Raw genomic sequence first — 23,491 nt, 5'->3', positions numbered from 1 at the left:
ATTTCATGGCTTCACATTGTGGTAAACTGTGCTATGCAATGTTTTCTAGGAGCAACCCTCAAATCCCTTCCAAAATGCAGAGGTTACCTGCATGAGGAAGACATGTAGTCACGGGGAGATTGTGCGTACTCCTTACAGATAATGCAGAAGTTCAAGATAGGATCAAGTTTGCAGGAACTATGAGGTAGTAGTTTTAGTTGGTGTTTCATTCTGCTTCCAAAATAACAACTAATAAAACACCTACAACTGGCATAAAGACACTGCTTAGGCAGTGTGGGAAGATATGGATAACAGTGAGCTGAGGAAACGAACAGATTATTAGAGTGAGAGTAGAATGCCAGCTTTGCCTCAATAACATGATTTTGAGTTAGAAGGTATGTGGGTTCAAACCTCACTTAAGCACTTGATTACATTATCGAGACAGATCCACTACGTCATACTGAAAGACTTGCACCAACAAGCATGCCATCTTTAAAGTGAGATGTTGAACTGATTTGCTATTTCATTGTGAAGTGAGATGTAAATATTTTCAGGGTACTACATTATTACAAACAAGTTGGGAGAGTTCTTCCAAATACCTTACCGAATATTTATCCCAAAAGCAACTTCATTAAAACATACATTATTTGCATATTAACCACTGTTGGAAGTTGAAGCATTAATTTTGGTTACTACATTTAATTTTTCTAAACCTTTCTATGCACTGCTTGCCTTTGTTTTCAGGAGAGTTTGGGGAAGAGTGTGGGAAAAGTGTACTTTGTGCTTTCAAAGTTGATCAGTGACCTTGCAAAAATATGAGTTAGCACAGTACAATGAAAAACTACTGGATAACATGTCAATCATGAAACAGAGTGAAGATTGTCTAAAAATAAGCTTTGACTGAGGTTTGAAAAATATTCTTCATAATGACCAACTAAAACATAGGATAGATTTTGAAGGAAGACAAAAGAACAAAACTCCCTGAAACATCTTTGATTCCGTAGAGGATGACATGGGGAAACTGTATCTCTGATTCCGGAGAGGATGACATGGGGAAACTGTATCTCTGATTCCGGAGAGGATGACATGGGGAAACTGTATCTCTGATTCCGGAGAGGATGACATGGGGAAACTGTATCTCTGATTCCGGAGAGGATGACATGGGGAAACTGTATCTCTGATTCCGGAGAGGATGACATGGGGAAACTGTATCTCTGATTCCGGAGAGGATGACATGGGGAAACTGTATCTCTGATTCCGGAGAGGATGACATGGGGAAACTGTATCTCTGATTCCGGAGAGGATGACATGGGGAAACTGTATCTCTGATTCTGTAGAGGATGACATGGGGAAACTGTGTCTCTGATTCCGTAGAGGATGACATGGGGAAACTGTGTCTCTGATTCCGTAGAGGATGACATGGGGAAACTGTATCTCTGATTCCATGGAGGATGACGTGGGGAAACTGTATCTCTGATTCCGTAGAGGATGACATGGGGAAACTGTATCTCTGATTCCGGAGAGGATGACATGGGGAAACTGTATCTCTGATTCCGGAGAGGATGACATGGGGAAACTGTATCTCTGATTCCATGGAGGATGACGTGGGGAAACTGTGTCTCTGATTCCGTAGAGGATGACATGGGGAAACTGTATCTTTGTCATTGTAAAATTGGAAGAAAGCTGAGTGGTTTTACAATTTTTTTATCTTAACATTCATCTCCACTTTTCCATACTTGAAAGGTTCTATTAGCATTGATGAGTTCATTCTGTCTTTTTACAATGTAGGTTATCTCTGGTTTTGTTCACTTTGAACTTCTGTCTGTCATTCCTGCTGTCATTCCTATGAATAACGAACGTTGCTGATATTGGGAGTTTACAGAGGGTTGTCGGGTGTTGCTGAGGATCAAATGGTTATAGACTGCCTTTGTAGTCATTCAGTTTACAGAGTGATAAATGTCTTCTTGATTTTGTTACTATCTAAACTGCCAAAACAAGATTGTGATACAAATCCTCCTGTAGTTACATTCCCAGCTGTGAAATCAATTTAATAATGCACAAGTGGCTTAGCGGGTTAGATGAATCATGTGATGAAAGGCTGGAAAAATGTTAGATATTCACCAGAAAAGGTTAAACTGGTGGTACATTTGTATTGAGATAGTCAACTAGAAGTCCAGTTTTACTTAAACACTTAATTTTTAACTTAGTACATTATCCAAAAACAGGAAAGTCATATGATTAACAAGAGAAAATCTGCAGATGCTGGAAATCCAAGCAACACACACACACAATGCTGGAGGAACTCAGTGAGGCGATACCCACCTTCGGCTGAACGTTTAATTACAGGTCCTGCATTTTGCTTCTAGACTTTATTATTTTATATTCCTAGTGGTAATAGAGCAGCACCAATGAAGACTGATCTTAAATGGATAATCAACTTGAAGACTCGCCTATTGGGTTAGATCAGCTTGATTACTGGGATTGGGATAAGTAGTTGGAAGAACCGTTGTTATGTTGCAAAAGGAAGGAACATGCATGAGACTCTCATCAATAACTTGTCTGAGATTGACTGTAGACAGCATCGTTGATTCTTTCTTACAGATTACCAATCTACTTCTTTCTCAGTTTCCTCATTCTTCTGTACTTGACAACTGTTGGATCCTGTTGATTCTGCTGCTACCAATTAACCTATAAATTAGCCAGATTGAGGTGAAGTACACCTGCTACAGAAAACGAAGAAACTTCTAGAAAATTACAGGAACAGCTACATGACATTTACTGGAAAATGCACTGACCAATTACATGGATATAGATGACAATACAAAATACAAGCAAACTACAAGAAAAATGACAATTCTACACCCTAATCCAGCACCGTTTTCTTTGTGTAGCACAAACTTGTGAGCTTTCATTCCCATTTATATTGAAGCAAATTAATGGTTCTGTTGAAGTGTTGTAAAATTCACTGATGAAGGATCATGATTGGGTTAAGGTGAACATTGATCCTTTCAGTGCACAGGTGCTACTCCAAGGGAGTGTCAGAGGAAAGCATTCCTTCCTATTGCGGCCACAAGGTGGGTGGGTAGGAACATATTATGGAATACAATGGAGGAAGTGCCAGAGGACTGGAGCTAATGGTGTTCTGGTGTTCAAGAAAGGATCTAAGAATAAGCCAGGAAGTTTTAGGCTGGAGAGCCTGAGGTCAGGAGTGGGTAAATTATTGGAAGGTATTCCAAGAGACAGTGAATGTAAGTATTTGGATAGACAGGGTGTGATCAGGGATAATCAACATGACTTTGGGCATGGTTGTTTTTATCTACACAACCTTGTATTTTTTTTGAGAATACCAGGAAAGTTAATGAAGAAAAGCCAGTGGACATTGTCTATGTGGGCTTCTGCAAGGCCTTTGATTAAATCCAACATGGGAGGCTGGTCAAGAAGGTTCGATCACATGACATTCAGGATGAGGTAGTAAACTGAATTCAATATTGGCTAAGTGGGAAAAACCAGAGAGTGGTAGTAGATGCTTACCTCGCTGACTGGTGGAGTGCTGCTAGGACTGGTGTTGAGTCTGTAGTTTTTTGTCATCTATATCAATGATAATGTGGTAAATTGGATCAACAAATTTGTGGATGGCAATGGGATTGGGAGTAGAGTGGACAGTGAAGAAGGCTATCAAATCAGTGGGATCTGGTCCAGCTAGAAACATAGGCTGAAAAATGGCAGGTAAAACCTAATGCAGACAAATGTGAGATGTTGCACTTTGGGAGGACGGACAAGGAGAGGACTTGAATGTAAGAAAGGACAAGCCAATGATTGGGTACAAATGCAGACAGAGTAGAGAGTTAAATTGTACACAGAGGCAAAATTTAAAATGAAGAAGAATGCAGGACTGAAGGTGCTGTATTTAAATGCGTGCAGCATTCTAATAAGGTGGACGAATTTGTGGCACAATTAGAGATTGATCAGTATGGGCGTCACTGAGTCATGGCTGAAAGAAGGTCATAGTTGGAAACTGCAAGGGTAAAAATAACATTATGGGAATCATATATAAGCCTCCAAATAGTAGTCATGATGTGGGGTTGAGATTGCAAAAGAAGCTGGAAGAGGCTGATAAGGCTAATGACACAATTGTAATGGAGGACTTCACTATGCAAGGGGATCGGGAAAATCAGATTGGTGTCAGATTGCAAAAGAGGGTATTTGTTGAATGACCTTGATGGCTTTTTAGAGCAGCTTGAGCTTGAGCCCACTCAAGGGAAGGCTATCCTAGATTGGGTCTTGTGTAATAACCCAGATCTTATTAGGGAGCTTAATGTAAAGAAACCTTAGGAGGCAGTGATTGTAATATGATTGAGCTCATACTGAAATTTGAGAGGGAGAAGCGTAAGTTAAATGTATCACAATGCAATAAAGGGAATGACAGACACATGAGATTGTTCAGGTGGATTGGAGGAGGATACTGGTGGGGATGATGGGAGAGCAGAGATGGCTGAAAATTCTGGAAATAATTCACAAGGTGCGGGATAGATATGTGACCCCGAAGAAGTTGTTCTCAAATGGCAGGGGTAGGCAACTGCGGCTGACAAGGGAAGTTAACAACTGCATAAAAGCCAAGGAAAGGGCATATAAAGTAGCAGAAGTGAGTGGGAAGTTGGATGATTGGGAAGCTTTTAACATCCAACAAAAGGCAACGAAAAAGCCATAAGAAGGGAAAAGATGAACTACAAGGGCAAACTAGCCAATAATATAAAGCAGGATACCAAAAGTTTTCAGTTATATAAAGAGTTAAAAGGGAGGTGAGAGTTGATATTAGACCACTGGAAGGTGATGCTGGTGAGGTAGTAATGGGGACAAGGAAGTGGCAGACGAACTTAATTGGTACTTTGCATCTGTCTTCTCTGTGGAAGACACTAGCAGTGTGCCAGTTGTCTGTGAGTGTCAGGGAGCAGGAGAGCCATTGCTATTATAAAGGACAAAGTGCTAGGTAAACTCAAGGGTCTTCAGGCGGGTAAGCCATCTGGTCCAGATGGGCTACATCCCAGAGTCCTGAAAGGGATTGCAGGAGAGATAACGGATGCATTCGTCAGGATCTTTCAAGAATCACTTGATTTTGGCATGTTCCCGAGAACTGGAAGATTGCAGTTGTCACTCCACTCTTTAATAAGGGTGGAAGACAAAAGAAAGGAAATTACAGACCAGTTATCCTAACCTCAGTGGTTGGGAAAATGTTATTAAGAATGAGGTTTCAGGGTAAACATAACATAGATACATGGAAATCTACAGCACATTACAGGCCCTCCGGCCCAGAATGTTATGCCAACCAAGTAAGTTGCTCTAGGAACTGCCTAGAGTTTCCCTAGCACATAGCCCTCTGTTTTACTAAGCTCCATGTATCTAACTAAGAGTCTCTTAAAAGACCCTATTTTATCCGCTTCCACCACTACTGCCAGCAGTGCATTCCATGTACCCGCCACTCTCTGTGTGAAAAACGTACCTCTGACATCCCCTTGTACCTGCTTCCAAGCACCATAAAACTATGCCCCCTCATGTTAGCCATTTCAGCCATGGGAAAATGCCTCTGACTATCCACACGATCAATGCCTCTCATCATCTTATACACCTCTATCAGGTGATCTCTCATCCTCCGTCAATCCAAGGAGAAAAGGCCAAGTACACTCAACCTATTCTCATAAGGCATGCTCTCCAATCCAGGCATCATCCTGGTAAATCTCCTCTGCACCCTTTCTATAGTTTCCACATCCTTCCTGTAGTGAAGTGACCAGAACTGAACACAGTACTCCAAGTGGGGTCTAACTAAGGTCTTACATAGTTGTAACATTACCTCATGGTTCTTGAAATCATTCCCATGGTTGATGAAGGCCAACACACCATACGCCTTCTTAACAATATTCAGCAGCTTTGAGTGTCCCATGGATATGGGCACCAAGATCTCACTGGATCTCCACACTGCCAGGAGTCTTACCATTAATATTATATTCTGTCTTCAAATTCGACCCACCAAAATGAACCACTTCACACCTATCTGAGTGAACTCCATCTGCCACTTCTCAGCCCAGTTCTGCATCCTATCAATGTCCCGCTGTAACCTCTGACAGCTCTCCACACTATCCACAACACTTACAACCTTTGTGTCATCAGCAAAGTTACTAACCCACCCTCATCCAGGTCATTTATAAAAATCACAAAGAAGAGGGGTTCCAGAACAGATCCCAGCAGATCCATCCTCCATGCAGAATATGAACCATCCACAAACACCCTTTGACTTGAGTGGTCAAGACTGTTCTGGATCCATACAGTAAGGTCTGCTTGGATCCCATGCCTCTTTACTTTTTTGAATGAGCCTTGCATGGGAACCTTATCCCTGTTGAAGACTACTGATTGAGTAAGTCAAAGTCAGCATGGTTTCTGTAAAGAGGTATCTTGCTTGACAAATCTGTTGGATTTGTGGACAAAGGAGAGGCAGTGGATGTTATTTACTTGGATTTTCAGAAGGCATTTGCTAAGGTGCCACACATGAGGCTGCTTAACAAGATAAAATCCTATGGAATTACAGGAAAGATACTGGCATGGATAGAGGAATGGCTGACAGGCAGGAGGCAGTGAGTGGGAATAAAAGGCTTCAAGTAATTAGTGGTGTTCCTCAGAGGTCAGTATTGGAACCATTGCTTTTCACATTGTTAGTCAGTGATTTAGATTGTGGAATTGATGGCGTTGTGGCACAGTTTGCAGATGATATGAAGATAGGTAGTGCTGAGGAAGCAATGTAATTGCAGCAGGACTTAAACAAATTTGAAGAATGCGCAAAAAAGTGGCAGATGGAATATAGTGTTGGAAATGTATGATAATGTATTTTTATCAAAGGAACAATAGTCTGGACTATTATCTAAATGGGGAGAGGTTCAAACATCAGAGGTGCAGAGGGGCTTGGGAGTCCTCCTGCAAGATTCCCAGAGAGCTACAGGTTGAGTCTGTGGTAAAGAAGGCAAATACTATGTTGGCATTTATTTCAAGGGGAACGGACAATATAAGCCGAGAGATAATGCTGCGGATTTATAAGAAACTAGTCAGGCTGCACTTGGAGTATTGTAAACAGTTTGGGGCCCAGTATCTCAGAAATAATTTATTGCCATTGGAGAGAGTCTGGAGGAGGTTCACAATGTTGATTCCAGGAATGTAGGGGTTGACATATAGGGATCATTTGGCAGCCTTGGGCCTGTACTCAAGGGAATTTAGAAGACTGTATGAGGATCTCATTCAAACCTACTGAAAGTTGACGGAGTTAGGAAGGAAGTTGAGAAACAGGACCTCAAAGGTGAGTATAGGAATAGAATGAGATGGAGGATAAATGCATGGCTGAGGGATTGGAGCAGGGGCAGGATTCAGATTTCTGAAACATTGGGACCTCTTTTGGAGCAGTTGTAACCTGTGCACTTGAATTCCAGGGGGACCAGTATTCTAGCGGAGAGGTTTGCTAAGGCTTTTGGGGAGAGTTTAAACTAGAATTGCTGGGGGTGGGAACCGAACTGAAGTGACGGAGGAAAGGGAGGTTGGCTCAGAAATTGAGAAAGCTTGGAGACTGTGTGAAAGAGAGGAATGGCAGGTGATAGAGGGGATGCGCTCAGATTGATGGTTTGAGGTGTGTCTATTTTAATGCAAGGAGTATTTTGAACGAAGCGGATGAGCTTAGAGTGTGGATCTGCACTTGGAGCTATGATGTTGTGGCCATTACAGAGACTTGATTGGCTCAGGGGCAGGAATGGCTACTTCAAGTGCCAGGCTACAGATGTTTCAGAAAGGGCAGGGAGGGAGGCAGAAGAGGTAGGGGCGTGGTGCTGTTGATCAGGGATAATATCACGGCTACAGAAAAGGAGGAAGTCATGGAGGGGTTGCCTATGGAGTCTCTGTGGGTGGAAGTTAAGAATAGGAAGGGGTAATAATTCTACTGGGTGTTTTTTATAGACTACCCAATAGTAACAGGGACATCGAAGAGTAGATAGAGAGATAAATTCTGCAAAGGTGTAATAATAATAAGGTTGTTGTGGTGGGAGATATTAAATTCCCAAATATTGATTGGCATCTTCCTAGAGTGAGGGGTTTAAATGGGGTAAAGTTTGTTAGATGTCTTCAGGAAGGTTTCTTGACACAATATGTAGAAAAGCCTACAAAGCTGTACTTGATCTGGTATTGGGAAATGAACCTGGTCAGGTGAGAGTATTTTGGACATAGTGATCACAATTCTATCTCCTTTACCATAGCACTAGAGAGGGATAGGAACAGATAAGTTCGGGAAATATTTAATTGGAGTAAGGGGAAATATGAGGCTATCAGGCAGGGACTTGAAAGCATAAATTGGAAACAGATGTTCTCAGAGAAACGTACGGAAGAAATGTAGCAAATGTTCAGGGGATATTTGCATGGAGTTCTGCATAGATACATTCCAATGAGACTGAAAGGATGGTAGGGTACAGGAATCGTGGTGTACAAAGGTTGTAAATCTAGTCAAGAGGAAAAGAAGAGCTTACAGAAGGTTCAGAGAGCTAGGTAATGTTCGAGATCTAGAAGATTATAAAGCTAACAGGAAGGAGCTTTAGAATGAAATTAGGAGAGCCCAGAAGGGGCCATGAGAAGGTCTTGGTGAACAGGATTAAGGAAACCCTCAAGGCATTCTACAAGTTAGTGAAGAGCAAGAAGATAAGGCGTGGGAGAACAGGACCAATCAAGTGTGACAGTGGAAAAGTGTGTATGGAACTGGAGGAGATGGCAGAGGTACTTAATGAATACTTTGCTTCAGTATTCACTACAGAAAAGGATCTTGGTGATTTTAGGGATGAATTGCAGTGGACTGTAAAGTTTGAGCATGTAGATATTAAGGAAGAGGATGTGCAGGATCTTTTGGAAAGCATCAAGTTGGATAAGTCACCGGGACCGGACAGGATGTACCCCAGGCTACTGTAGGAGGCAAGGGAGGAGATTGCTGAGCCTTTGGTGATGATCTTTGCAGCATCAATGAGGATGGGAGAGGTTCTGGAGGATTGCAGGGTTTCGGATGTTGTTCCCTTATTCAAAAAAGGGAGTAGAGATAGCCCAGGAAATTATAGACCAGTGAGTCTTACTTCAGTGGTTGGTAAGTTGATGGAGAAGATCCTGAGAGGCAGGATTTATGAACATTTGGAGAGGCATAATATGATTAGGAATAGTCAGCATGGCTTTGTCAAAGGTAGGCTGTGCCTTATGAACCTGATTGAATTTTTTGAGGATGTGACTAAACACATTGATGAAGGAAGAGCAGTAGATGTAGTGTATATGGATTTCAGCAAGGCATTTATCAAGATAGCCCATGCAAGGCTTATTGAGAAAGTAAGGAGACATGGGATCCAAGGGGACATTGCTTTGTAGATCCAGAACTGACTTGCCCACAGAAGGCAAAGAGTGGTTGTAGACAGGTCATATTCTGCATGGAGGTCAGTCACCTGTGGTGTGCCTCAGCGATCTGTTCTGGGACCCCTACTCTGGAATAGCTAGCACAAGAGGGCATAGTTTTAAGGTACTTGGAAGTAGGTACAGAGGAGATGTTGGGTAATTGTTTCCTCAGAGAGTGTTGAGTGCAAGAAATGGGCTGCCAGCGGTGGTGATGGAGGCAGAAATGATCAGGTCTCTTAAGAGACTCCTGGACATGGAGCTTAGAAAAATAGAGGGCTATGGTAAACCTAGGTAGTTCTAAGACAAGGACATGTTCAGCACAGCTTTGTGAGCTGAAGGGCCTGTATTGTGCTGTAGGTTTTCTATGTTTCTAAGAGTGGATAGGGTGGATGTGGAGAGGATGTCTCCTATGGTGGAGGTATCCAGAATTTGAGGACACAGTCTCAAAATCGAGGGGTGACCATTTGGAATAGAGGTAAGGATGATTTTTTTTTACCTGGAGCGTAGTGAGTCTGTGGAATGCTCTGCCACAGACTGTGGTGGAGGCCAAGTCTTTGGGTATACTTAAGGTGGAAGTTGGTCGTTTCCTGATTGGTCAGGGCATCAAAACATATAATGAGAAAGCAGATGTATGCAGGTGAGTGGGATCCAGGATCAACCATGATGGAATAGCAAAGCAGACTCGATGGACTGAATGGCCTAATTCTCCTCCCATGTCTTCTGGTCTGACTTACACCGTGATCAGTAGAGCATTGAGGAGTGTGGTAGAACAGAAGGATCTGGGAATACAGAGCCATAATTCTTTGCAAATGGCATCCTGGGAAGATAGAGTCAGAAAGAGAGTTTTTGGCACGTTGACCATCACAAATCAAGGTACAAGATTTGAGGTTGAATTTTTATAAAATTTGGCGTATTATGTGTATTTCTAGTCAATCTCCTAAAGGAAAGATATCCGTAAGATTTGAACAGTGCAATGAACATTTACAAAGGTGTTGACAGGACCTAAATAATAGGGAATGATTGAACAGGTTAGGACTTTATTTAGGTTAGGGGAAATTTGACAGAGCTATACAAAATTACAAGGGTTACATATACAGTAAATGCTAGCAGACCTTTTCCACGAAAACTACAGGTGAAAAGTTAGACTAGAACTAGAAGTCAAAGTTTACGGATGAAATCTGGTGTTTAAGTAGAAACTGAGAGAGAACTACTTCACTCTGAGCGTGTTAGTTGCGGGTTTGACTACAGCTTTTAAGAGAAGTTTGGATATGAATATAATAGGGAGGGTTGTGGAGGGCTATGCCCCAGGTGTGGGACAATGGGATGAGGTTGACTAACAGTTTGGCGTGGTCTAGGTGGGCAAAAGGCCTGTTTCAATGTTGTAGTGCTTTATAACTCTATGATTTCTCCATGTCAAGGTCCTGATTTTCCAGATAAAAACAATGCAGTTAATTGATTCAGGAAAGTAAAAAAGATCACTAATATGAGAATACAGTAACACAAAGTGGGTAATCAACACATTGCAAATTGAATAAACTGGCTATAGCATAAATGAATGGTAGCGACGCTTCACTACCAGCTGAACTCAAACCCTTCTATGTACGCTTTGAACAAGAGAATATAACTACAGCTGTGAAGATCCCTGCTGCACCCAGTGACCCTGTGATCTTCTTCACAGAGACTGATGTCAGGCTGTCTTTAAAGAGGGTGAACCCTTCCAAGGCAGTAGGTCTTGCAGTAGGTAGTAGCCCTCGCAAGGCAGAGGGCTATAGGTAAGCCTAGCAATTTCTGAGGCAGGGACATGTTCGGCACAACTTTGTGGGCCAAAGGGCCTGTATTGTGCTGTAGGTTTTCTATGCTTCTGTGTCAAGATGGAGTACCTGGTAAGGCTCTGAAAACCTGTGCCAACCAACTGCCGGATGTATTCAAGGACAGTTTCAACCTCTCACTGCTATGGGTGGAAGTTCCCACTTCAAAAAGGCAACAATTATATCAGTGCCTAAGAAGAATAATGTAAACTGCCTTAATGACTATTGCCCGGTAGCACTCACATCAACAGTGATGAAATGCTTTGAGGGATTGGTCATGACTAGACTGAACTTCTGCCTCAGGAAGGACCTGGACCCATTGCAAATGCCTATCGTCACAATAGGCCAACAGTAGATGCAAACTCAATGGCTCTCCACATGGACTTAGACCACCTAGACAACACAAGCACCTATGTCAGAATGCTGTTCATTGGCTATAGCTCATCATTTAACACCATCTTTCCCAAAATCCTGATTGAGGTGTTACAGAACCTGGGGCTCTGTACTTCCCTCTGAATTGGATCCTCGACTTCCTAGCCGGAAAACCACAATCTTACAGATTTGTGATAATATCTCCTCCCCGTTGACTATCAACACTGGTGCACCTCAGGGGTGTGTGCTTAGTCCACTGCTCTACTCTCTTTATACCCATGACTGTGTGGCTAGACATAGCTCAAATACCATCTACATGTTTGCTGATGACACAACCATTGTTTTTAGAATCTCAGATGGAGACAGAAGGCATAAAGGAGTGAGATATGCCAATTAGTGGAGTGGTGTTACAGCAACAACCTTGCACTCAATGTCAGTAAGACAAAACAGCTGACTGTGGACTTCAGAAAGGGTAAGTCGAAGGAACACACATCAATGCTCACAGAGGGATCAGAAGTGGAGAGAATAAGCAGTTTCAAGTTTCTGGGTGTCAAGATCTCTAAGGACCTAACCTGGTCCCAACATATCAATGCAGCTACAAAAAAAGGCAAAACAGCGTCTGTACTTCATTAGGAGTTTGAAGAGATTTGGTATATCAACAAATACACTCAAAAATTTCTATGGATGTACCGTGGAGAGCATTCTGACATGCTGCATTACTGTCTGATATGCAGGGACTACTGCACAGGACCGAAAGAAGCTGCAGGGTTGTAAATCTAGTTGGCTCCATCTTGGGTACTAGCCTACAAAGTACCCAGGACATCTTCAGGGAGTGGTGTCTGAGAAAAGCAGCTTCCATTATTAAGGGCCTCTAGCACCCAAAGCATGCCCTTTTCTTACAGTTACCATCAGGTGGGAGGTACAGAAGCCTGAAGGCGCACATTCAGCAAGTCAGGAACAGCTTCTTCCCCTCTGCCATCTGACTCCTAAATGGACATTGAACCCATGAACACTACCTCTCTTTTTAACTATATATTCTTTCTGCTTTTTGCACTACAGGGTATTTTTAATTATTCATTATATGTATACTGTAATTGATTTGCTTATTATTTTTTTCTTCTTCTATATTATGTATTGCTTTGAACTGATGCTGCTAAGTTAACAAATTTCACAACACATGCTGGTGATAATAAACCTGATTCTGATTCTAATAAGAAGCAGTCACTCACTCTTTAATGTTCATCACTGCCTCTTTCATTTGCTGTCTTTCTAAAATTGGATAAGGAGCCTGGTCTGGTTTCTTCTCCTGCCTGATTTATGGATAGAATTAGTGGAGGGAAGATTCTGAAACCAATTATTAAGTTTGATACAACTTTCAATTGACCCTTTATTTGTAAAAAGTTGTGTGATAGGGTGTCCCAGTCTCCATCCGAACATGCAACGTGCCCTTCTCTTATTTAATTACTTATTGAGATACAACACAAAACAGGCTCTTCCGAAACTTTGAGCCACGCAGCCCAGCAACCCCTAATTTAACCCTTGCCTAATCACAGGATAATTTACAATGTCCAATTAACCTACCAACTGCTGAAGTGTCTCAGTCCGAAACATCGACTGTACTCTTTTCCATAGATGCTGCCTGACCTGCTGAATTCATCCAGCAATTTGTGTGTGTTGTTCAGATTTCCGGAATCTGCAGATTTTCTCTTGTTTGTGATTGAACCTGCCAGCTGGTATTTCTTTCGACTGTGGGTGGAAACTGGAGCAATGTAGAAACTCCTTACAGACAGCGGCAGGAGTTGAACTTAGGTCGCTGGTACTAGAAAGCATTGTGCTAACCACTACATGGCCATGCCACCCCGAAGAATTAAAGGTTGTGCTAATTTTAAAAGGGTTGTTAATTAAAGATAAAGGGTCTGAATGGCAGCAGCCCATCCACTTTATAAATTACACTCTGAGATCCAAAGCGGGTTTTCGGCTGATGCTCCTTCTCTTCTGAAATCTTCTATAAAGAATTTCAAACTGTACATCCAAGGGCTTTACTGATATGGCTAAAATAGCACAAATAGATAGAAAGAATGACTCTAGAGTCATAGTCATAGAAAAGTACAACACAGAAACAAATCCTTTGGCTTATCTAGTCTGTGCCTACTCCCATCAACCTGCATTGAGACCATAGCCCTCAGTACCCTTACCATCCATGGACCTCTCCAAACTTCTCTTAAACATTGAAATTGAGCTCACATGTAGCACTTGCGCTGGCAGCTCGTTCCACACTCTCACAACCCTCTGAGTGGAAAAAGTTTCCCCTCATGCTCCCCTTATACTCCTCACCTTTCACCTTTAACCCATGGTCCCTAGTGGTAATTCCACCCAAAACCTCAATGGAAAAAGTCTGTATGTACTAACCCTATTTATCCCCCTCACAATTGTGTATAGCTCTACCAAATCTCCTCTCAATCTTCTATGTTTCAATCTTGCCTTATTACTCGGGTCCTCCAGTTACGGCAACAAACCTGTAAATTTTCTCTGTTCTCTTTCAACCCAGTTTATATCTTTACTGTAGGTAAGTGACCAAAACTGCACACAATACTCCAACATCTTCTACAACTTCAACATAACATCCCATCTCCTGTACTCAGTACTTTGATTTATGAAGGCCAATTTACCATAAGCTTTCTTTATGACTGTATCTACTGTGATGTCACTTTCAATGAATGACCTGTATTCCCTGATCCCTTTGTTCTATCACTCTCCTCAGTGCCCTGCCCTTCACTGTGTAAGACGTACACTGATTGGTCCTATTGAAGTACAACATCTCACACTTGTCTGTATTAAAGCCATCTGCCATTTTCAGTCCATTTTTCCAGCTAATCCAGATCCCTTTGCAAGCCATGATGTTCTTCCTCACTGTCCACTACACCCCCAATCTTGGTGTCATCTGCAAATTTGCTGATCCAGTTAACCACATTATCATCCAGATCTAGAGAAGTGGGTTCCTCATCAACCATCATAGCAGGCCTAATAACTTTGCAAATGATATCAGTTCAAAAAGTATTCACTTTTACATTAGGTTGAAGACAATTTCTTACAATATTACACAGTTCAGTTTACTTGCTGCATTAATGTTGAGCAAAAGTACTGGCAAACTATACAACACCACTGAAAAATTTGTAGGCCAATAGCAACCAAAACAGTTAGATCTTATCATGATATTCCAAGCAACTTTATTCAGATAAACAATGTTCTGAAGCAATTAAGTTATAGCCATGCAAGCTTTGAGGGTTTTGTACATCAGTAGATGGCAATATTGTACCACACACACTCCTTTCCCACTCAAATATATATATGATATCTCTGAAGAAGGAAATGGAATTTTGCATGGTTTCACCTTACTTGAGAGGCTGGTGTTGAAGCATATCAGCTGTCTGAGTAGCGACTTGGATCTGCTCCAATTCGCCTACCAAAGCAACAGGTCTACAGCAGATGCCATTTCACTGGCTCTTCATACAACCCTGGAATATCTGGACAGTAAAGATCCATCATACATCAGGATGCTCTTTATCTACTACAGTTCATTATTTAACGCCATCAGCCCTTCACAACTTATCAGTAAACTAAAACTTGGGCCTCAATACCCCCTTGTGAAATTGGATCCTGGATTTCCTCACTTGTAGACCCCAGTCAGTTCAGATTGGCAAAATCATCTCCTCCACCATCTCCATCAGCGCAGGAGCACCACAGGGATGAGTACTTAGCCCTGCTCTACTTGCTTTACACCTGTGACTGGGGCCAAGAACCGCTCCAACACCATGGACAAGTTTGCTGATGCCACCACTGATGTGGGCTGTATCAAAGGGGGTGAACAATCAGCATACAGGAGGGAGAGTGAAAATTTGGCTGAGTGGTGTAATAACAACAACCTCACTCAGTGTCAACAAGACCAAGGAACTGATTATAGACTTCAGGAGAGGAAAACCAGAGGTTCATGAGCCAGGTGAGGGTTAGTAACTTTAAATCCCTGGCTGTCACAATCTCAAAAGACCTTTCCTGGATCCACTATCAAAATATAATTGCGAAGAAAACACGACAGCACCTCTACTTCCTCAGGAGTCTGTGGAGATTTGGCATGTCATCAAAAGCCTTGGCAAACTTCTATAGGTGTGTGGTGGAAAGTGTGCTGACTGGCTGCATTACGGCCTGGCATGGGAACACCAATGCCTTTGAGTGGAAAACCCTACAAAATGTAGTAGATTTAGCCCAGTGCATCTTGGGCAAAACCCTCCCACCCTTTGAACACATCTACATGAATCGTTGATGTAGAAAAGCAGCATTCATCATCAGAGATCATCACCACCCAGGCCATGCTCTCCTCTCACTGCTGCCATCAGGTAGAAGATACAAGAACCTCAGGGTTCACACCACCATGTTCAAGAATAGTTATTACCTGCAGGCTCTTGAACAAAAGGGGATAACTCCTTTATCTTGTTATTTCATGCTCATTATTTATTGCTATTTAGTTGCTATCTGCATTTGCACAGCTTACAGTTTATAATTACTGTTCCATAGAACAGTTCTACTGTTCTGCTAAGTATGCCTGCAAAAAAAGAATGTCTGGGTTGTAGGTGGTGACATGTATGTATTCTGATAATAAATTTTATTTTATTTTGAACTTAAAAATTAACACTGAAACCAATGTTCATTTGTTCCAAATTAAGTTCAGTTTCTGAAATTACAATAATCTGATATCTCCTAGACAAGTTACTAAATTAAAATGGCCTGTTAGCCTCTGTCACACAGAATAATCCCCACCTATATTTTCAACTATTTCCTAAATGTTATGCATTCTCTCATACCATGATTTTACAGTATTCACAAGGCAGATTTTAAAGGAATTCATGGCCTTTCCACATGCCATGATTTTAGAGTATTTGGAAGGTAGATATTGAAGGAAATCAGGGCTTCTCCATAGCAGACTATCAAATAGAACATAGAATAGTGCAGCACATTACAGGCCTTTCACCCCACAATGCTGTGCCGACCCTCAAACCCTGCCTCCCATATAACCCCCCCCCCCCCCCCCCACACACACCTTAAATTCCTCCATATACCTGTCCAGTAGTCTCTTAAACTTCACTAGTGTATCTGCCTCCACCACTGACTCAGGCAGTGCATTCCACACACCAACCACTCTCTGAGTGAAAAACCTTCCTCTAATATCCCCCTTGAACTTCCCTCCCCTTACCTTAAAGCCATGTCCTCTTGTACTGAGCAGTGGTGCCCTGGGGAAGAGGCACTGGCTATCCACTCTATCTATTCCTCTTAATATCTTCCTCTATCATGTCTCCTCTCATCCTCCTTCTCTCCAAAGAGTAAAGCCCTAGCTCTCATTAGCATCCCATTTAACTTAATAGAGATGGCTATCCCTTTAAATAATTCAACAGCCTGTTTTCTTGTAGACACAATCAATCAGGTAATTCCATACAAATTTGCCAAAAAGGTAATAATTTAAGGTAATCACTTTTTAAGAACTGTGCTATTTTTATAAGGGTAGTTAACAGAACAAAAATGTCTGAATGGCTTCAGTCCCAACTTTCTTTAAATTTTATTCTGGCTGTGGGGATTTCCCCCTAAAATATATCAGAGTTAGCTCACACTAATGGTGGATAAAAATTATTATGAAAATATAAGAATAAGTAATTGAATGAAAAGGAGTGGTGGACAGTTCAGAAGTTTGATGGTGGAGGGGAAGAAGCTGTCCCTGTACTGGTGAGTGTGATTTCTTAGGCTCCCATATCTCCTCCCCAGTAGTGATAAAATGAAGAGGGTATGTCACAGATTGGGAGTGTCTTAGTGATGGATGCTGCCTTCTTGAGGCATCATCTCTTGATGATGTCCTCAGTGGTGGTGAGGGTTGTGCCCGTGATGAAGGTGGCTGAGTTTTAAACTGTTCTCTTGCGTTCCTGTGCACTGGAGTCTACCAGGCTGTGATGCTCTCCACCATACACCATTAGAAGTTTGCAAGAGTTTTGATGACTTTCCCAATCTCCTCATACTCCTAATGAGTAGAGATTTTTTTTTTGTGACTACAGAAGGACAGAAGCTCTGTAATGTTGATGCGCAGGAATTTGAGCTGCTCACCCTTTCTTTTGCTGACACCCCGAGGAGGAGTGGTGGGCTTTCCTTTCTTGAAGTCTGTTAGCATTCCTTGGTCTTGCTGACACCACTCGATTAGCCAATCTGTAGATGGCGTTTGAGCTGTGCTTTTCCATACAGTCACGAGTGTAGGGAGAGTCGAGCAGTTGCTTAAGCACACATTCTTCAGATCTGCCTATGTTGATTATCGGCAAGGAGGAGATGTTTGTTACTGATATGCACTGACCGTGTTCTCCAGAGGAAGTTGAAGATCCAATTGCAGAGAGAAATGCAGAGCCCAGGTTTTGAATCTTGGTGATTTGAGGGGATGATGGTGTTGAATTTGATGGTGGATTTACACTAAGTCTTGAATGTGAATTAAATTGACTAGGTTTAAGGTGAGAGGAGAGAGATTTAATAGGAATCTAAGGGGGATCTTTTTCACCCAGAGGGTGGTCAGTATAGGGAATGAGTTGCAGAGAAAGTGTTTGAGACAGATATGTTAATAATATTTAAATAGAACTTAGACACAAACATGGGTATGTGTTAAACACAGGGAAATGAGACTAGCTCAGATGGGAACTTTGATGGGCCTGGTTCCATGTTGTATGACCGACTGTATTACCTGCTTCCCTGAGAATCTGGATCTTTATCTTGAACTGTGATGTCCATATAATGAAGTTATACAAAGCCTGATACAGCTGTGAGGCTGAAATCACATGGAGGCAAATGCTGGGTTCGCATTTCCAGATGTTTAACATTCTCTATTGAAGTTTCAAATAGTAACATTTTCTGGATTATTGAAAAGTCAGCCATGGGCCAGCCATTTTTCTTTTCAGATTAGAAAAATATAACTTCAAGTTCAGCTGCAAAGACTTTAATATGTATATTCCAAGCTGGCATTCAGGGAGTGCTGCAATGTTCAAGATTTAAACTTTGCCCAAGTTGTCATACCAAGGATCGTTTTGCTCTTTGAGATGGATCTCTGATATGGTACACTTAAAGAAGAACGGGAAAGCTCTTGACCAGGTTCTGCTCAATGCTTACCCTACATCACTCAAAAATAAAATAAATATCTGATTGCTATCAAATTGATGGTTGTCAGAACTTGAAATATTGTGTCCTGTATCCCCATGCAAAATCACAATAACTTAAATATATTTTATTGCCCGTAAAATGCTTCTGAAGTATTGTGTTGTCTCATTTTTTCTATTTATCTAAACCTTTAGTCAAGTACTAGACATCATCAGTCATACCATTTGGTCTGAGTGCTAATCAAATTAAGGAGCCAATGCTTGGAATTATGCTTTTGCATTATATAATCATTTTTCAGTGTGCATCCTTATTCAGGACATCAGTTTTATTTTCAGATTTTATTCTCTGTTCCTTTCTTACTTAAAGATTGTCCAGTTGAATCAAATAGAATTTTTCAGTCCAGCTGTTCCATGAAATATTTTGCTTCAGTTTAAAACATTTTTATTATTAATCACCATGTGCAGTATATTTGAGTGTCACAGTACTTCAGATTCTGAATCATTCTGATGGTGACCTTAAACTGTTTCTCTGAATGAGATCCTTTACTTGGGTTGTTATTTGTGGACCACAGAGGTTTACTTTGGATCTACACTCACTGAAGTCAGCAAATGTTTTCACACATGAAAATTAATCTGACAGATGTTGCCTATGTTGATAACAGTCAATGGTTCAGTTGTGATGAGAACTTACTGTGATGCAGGGATCAAAAGTATATTTGGTACCATTAAATCATTGAGGTTTGAAGCAGAAAACATTTAATTTTAAGAAGAGGTCGGCAACTTCTCTGAAATTAATTTCTAGTTGAATCAGTTCCATAAATTTCACTCCTTCCACAATTAGTGCTATGTTAGTTGTGGAGCAATGCTCCAAGATGCTGATAGTGATGAAAATTTAATATTATGCCTCTGCTACTGGCAGCAATATTAAACCTTCATTGCTCTCAGGGTTAAAGTCTCACAAAACTGAATGGGAAGTTAATCTCCTTGATCCCTGTCTTCAACTCTCCTCCTCCTCCTCCAATCCTTTGGGACTGAGGATGACTTGTTTCGATTCCAGTTCTGAAAACTTGAAGAAGCCTATGCATAGTTGTTTTTAATGTGTAATATGATATGATTATGTTAGCACAAGGTTTTGGTCTAATGGCAAAGAGCTCCAAGACGATTAGAGATGAGGTCCCAATGCAGAAGCTTAGCACAAATTTGGACAAACAGACATGCATGGGCACAGACACAACCACACACCTTTTATGGATCCTTTCCTCCACATTCCCCCTTCTGAAATATACTTTCCTAGTTAATGGACATGGATTTGTATTGCTGGACCAGGAGCACCAGTAGAAATAAAAACTTCTTATCTTAAGTGTCCACTTAATCACGTTTTGTGTATGTCTTGATATCATCTCACTTGCTGCGCAGTCAGTGCCTATACACTTGATAAACACAAGAAATTGTTCCCAAAGCTACGTGCACCCATATAATTCCAGTTGAGGGCTGGTAAACAGAACATATGTTTGTATTTACACTGGTCCAATACTAATTAAAACCACTCATTACCATGGTTAAAAATGAATGAGTAATTTCACTTGAAGACTAAGGTTAAGATTAAATGTGCATGTAGAAGGGTGCTCTCGCTACCCCTAATCCACAAAGGGAGGTAACCGATTTGCTGAGTTTAGTTTACCAAGTGATCTGATCAACAGAAAGGAATAATATGCCAATCAATTGGCAGTTATCCTAGTCAAGCTCAATAGGCATTGCAGCTTTAAGAATATCGGGTGCAAGAAAAGTTTTCTATCAATACCTAGCAGTCCAACTCAATGATAATTTCAATTCTTTAGGATTGCTCTGAAGAAGCAATCTTGTCATCTTTCTCCAACAGCAACTCTCTTCCCATGGAACTTCTAGGTGTAGAAAACATCTCTTACACTTCAGGATTCTGTCATTGTGGAGAACTGCAGGACTAAGATGCAACGGATACTTCTGGTAATGAGAATAAAGGAAAATAAAAGCTTGTGGATTTAATGTCAGTGTTGGCAAGAGTGAGCACTGAGGCTGTGGCTAAAGTACTTCAGAGGCACGCCTGTTCTTTCAAGTCAATCCTATGGCAGTGGAGTTTTCCTAATGACTTGACCAACAGTTATTTCTCAATCACTTGCTCTTCACACGGGTGCTTGCTGTGTGCAATTTGGTTGCTATATTTCCTATTTTACAAAAATAACCACATATCTGAAGTACCTAACTGTCTAGGATTGTAAAAAGCATCAAGAAGTATAGGTTTATACTTGGTGAATATGTGATCTAGACATACTTCAGTGCTTTAAAAAGTTGTGTTCTTAGGGACCTCAGCATGTTTGGTGCGAAGCAACAACGTACACATGGACAATGTCTGATACTGTTCTTGTGATCTTCACCATTGTTAGAGCTCTGAAAGTAGAGATTTCCATTGAGAATCACTGTTTCACATAGTAAGGATATTTTGGGGGCAGATTTGCCTTTGAATGGTGTGGATTCATGGCCAGTGCTTATGTGGATGCCTGACACAGAAATATTGACTGAGTTCCCAGGAACACAAGAATAAAGACAGTGAAACTGCCAGATGGGAAATTGATCCATTCTAGAGGTTTCTTTAATGACCAATGTCGAGATGTTTTCTTAACTTAATGCAATTGAATGCCTAATGTTATGAGGGCACCCCCCCCCCCCTTATAATCAAGCTTCACATTGTTGACATATAATGCTCAAATTTTAAAGGGCTTTACATATTGCAAGCTGAATGTTGCACTAACCTGTCTGACAACACTGGCACTTAAAGCAATTCGTGTATGCACAGGACTACTATTAAATGTTGCAAATGTAGATCATAGATAAAAATGTGTTATGTGATGGAATTGCTTTGCTTTCTTCTCAATATCTGAGAACCTCATTGTAAACAATCAGAATATTTTCAAAACTGTATATTGATCCCACATTCTTCCACCTGGGCAGAAGTAGGCATTTTTTAAGGTATTGCTTAAAAACTAATTTTTAGTTTCATGATCTGTTGTTCACTTCAGTATATTTTCAGTTGTATGCCATTAACCTAAATCAAATTACAATAAATATTCAAGGAGCGTATGCTTAAAACCACAAAAATTAAGGATATGTAGTAACACTACAGTTGGATTCATTAAAATAAGAAGCTTATTAATTATTAGTGTTTCCCTGGAGTGCAATATAGTTTGAAATATACCATCAGTAAATTCAACTTGGCGTGTTGTAGGGTAATGTAATGAGGGACAGATGACACATATTGTTTATAATAGAAACTGTTCTACATAGTTCACAAACACTATCATTGAGTTGTGTTCACTTTAAGAGACGGTGCCTGGCATAATGACCTCAGTGTAAGGCGGCTGATTTTGGTTTGTTCATAATGGAACTAAAGGGCTACGGCTTTTGTTAAGCACATAAAATGATTCTCACGTGTGCCATTCACAAAATCTTACACTCTCGGATGGTGTCAGAGTTACTCAACAATATATTGACAGATACAATTGCATTGACGTTGTGGGATCTGCACGCTACAGTGCGGTTTGCACAAATAACAGCCTAATTCACGCTGCGAGAGATCACCATGGACAATACCAAATTTTACTACATCATAGCATCGTTAAGTAGTTCCACGGCAGCCAGAGTGGTGAGTCTACTAAAAGACCTGCCTGCATGTGACAAATAAGTCACTCTGAAAACTCAGTAGTTGCAGGCTTTTGGACTGTCTGAGTGTGAGCACGCTAAATAACTGTTCTCCTTGCCCGGACTGGGTGTTTCTAGGTCTTCAGAACTAATGGACCACGTGCTGTCTCTCTTGGGCAATCACCATCCTTGTTTTATTATGCAACAAATGCTTGATCAGGTTCACAGAGCCCTTGCTAATACACTGTGAAGGATGATAAGGAGCTTGCTAAAATGGCTGATAGTCTACACTCAGCCAGGCAGAAGTGTATCGTTCCTCCTCCTTTCCCTTTTCCTATCAGCAGAACCTCCAGCAGACTCACGGCCCTGGCTCCAAACCAGACAATGCCAGATCTATGTTTTTTACTGCACAGATCTTGGCATGAACACCAAGAACCACCATACAGCTTTGACAGTGCCAGTGCATTGGGACATGGGAGGTCTGGGTTTGTGAACACAGTGGGTTCCAGCTGCAGGAGATGTCTATTGATCATTCTGGCTGACACTTCCTGTGTGACACGGCGCTGAAATGAACGTGCTGCCAGCATCGCTCATTGATTATAAGGCAGAGAGCGACAGACCCTTGCTGGGGGTCGCCAATGGCAGCAGGACCCAGACTCACAGGACACGATAGGTGACGTTGACAACTCTGCACCATGTAACTTTGTCTTGGCTGTTCGGTGCAGGTTTCCTTTATGCCAAAGGACTGTAAGTAGATCTTAAGAACTGCCAACTTGTGAATGCAAAGGACTTTGGATCATTATTCCGTACTCCTAAAAGTTCCCCACACTGACTCTGCCTACCACATGCACCATCACATTTGAAATCATTGTCTGCTGGGTGAATTTCCAAACCTCACCAAGCCCACATTTTCCACTACAGTTACAAAGCACAGGATCGAGCACCATGCTTCCACAAGTGGTTCACCAGTCCATGCGCGTCCATGTAGGCTGGACTCTGAAAAGCTGGTCAGCGTGAATGCTGAGTTTGCTAGCATGGAAATGCTTA

General features: G+C 41.4%; 1 protein-coding gene across 1 annotated transcript in view; it reads left to right on the top strand.

Annotated features, from left to right (window-relative positions):
- LOC132394761 (paladin-like) overlaps positions 1 to 23,491 on the top strand; it is a gene marked incomplete at its 5' end in the record, with an annotated part of 332,204 nt that overhangs the window by 273,904 nt on the left and 34,809 nt on the right. The window lies entirely within an intron of this gene.

Source organism: Hypanus sabinus, chromosome 5, assembly GCF_030144855.1.
Source record: "Hypanus sabinus isolate sHypSab1 chromosome 5, sHypSab1.hap1, whole genome shotgun sequence".
In the NCBI taxonomy this organism is placed as follows: domain Eukaryota; kingdom Metazoa; phylum Chordata; class Chondrichthyes; order Myliobatiformes; family Dasyatidae; genus Hypanus; species Hypanus sabinus.
Note: the sequence above shows the minus strand (reverse complement) of the source record. Positions and strands in the feature narration are given on the sequence as shown.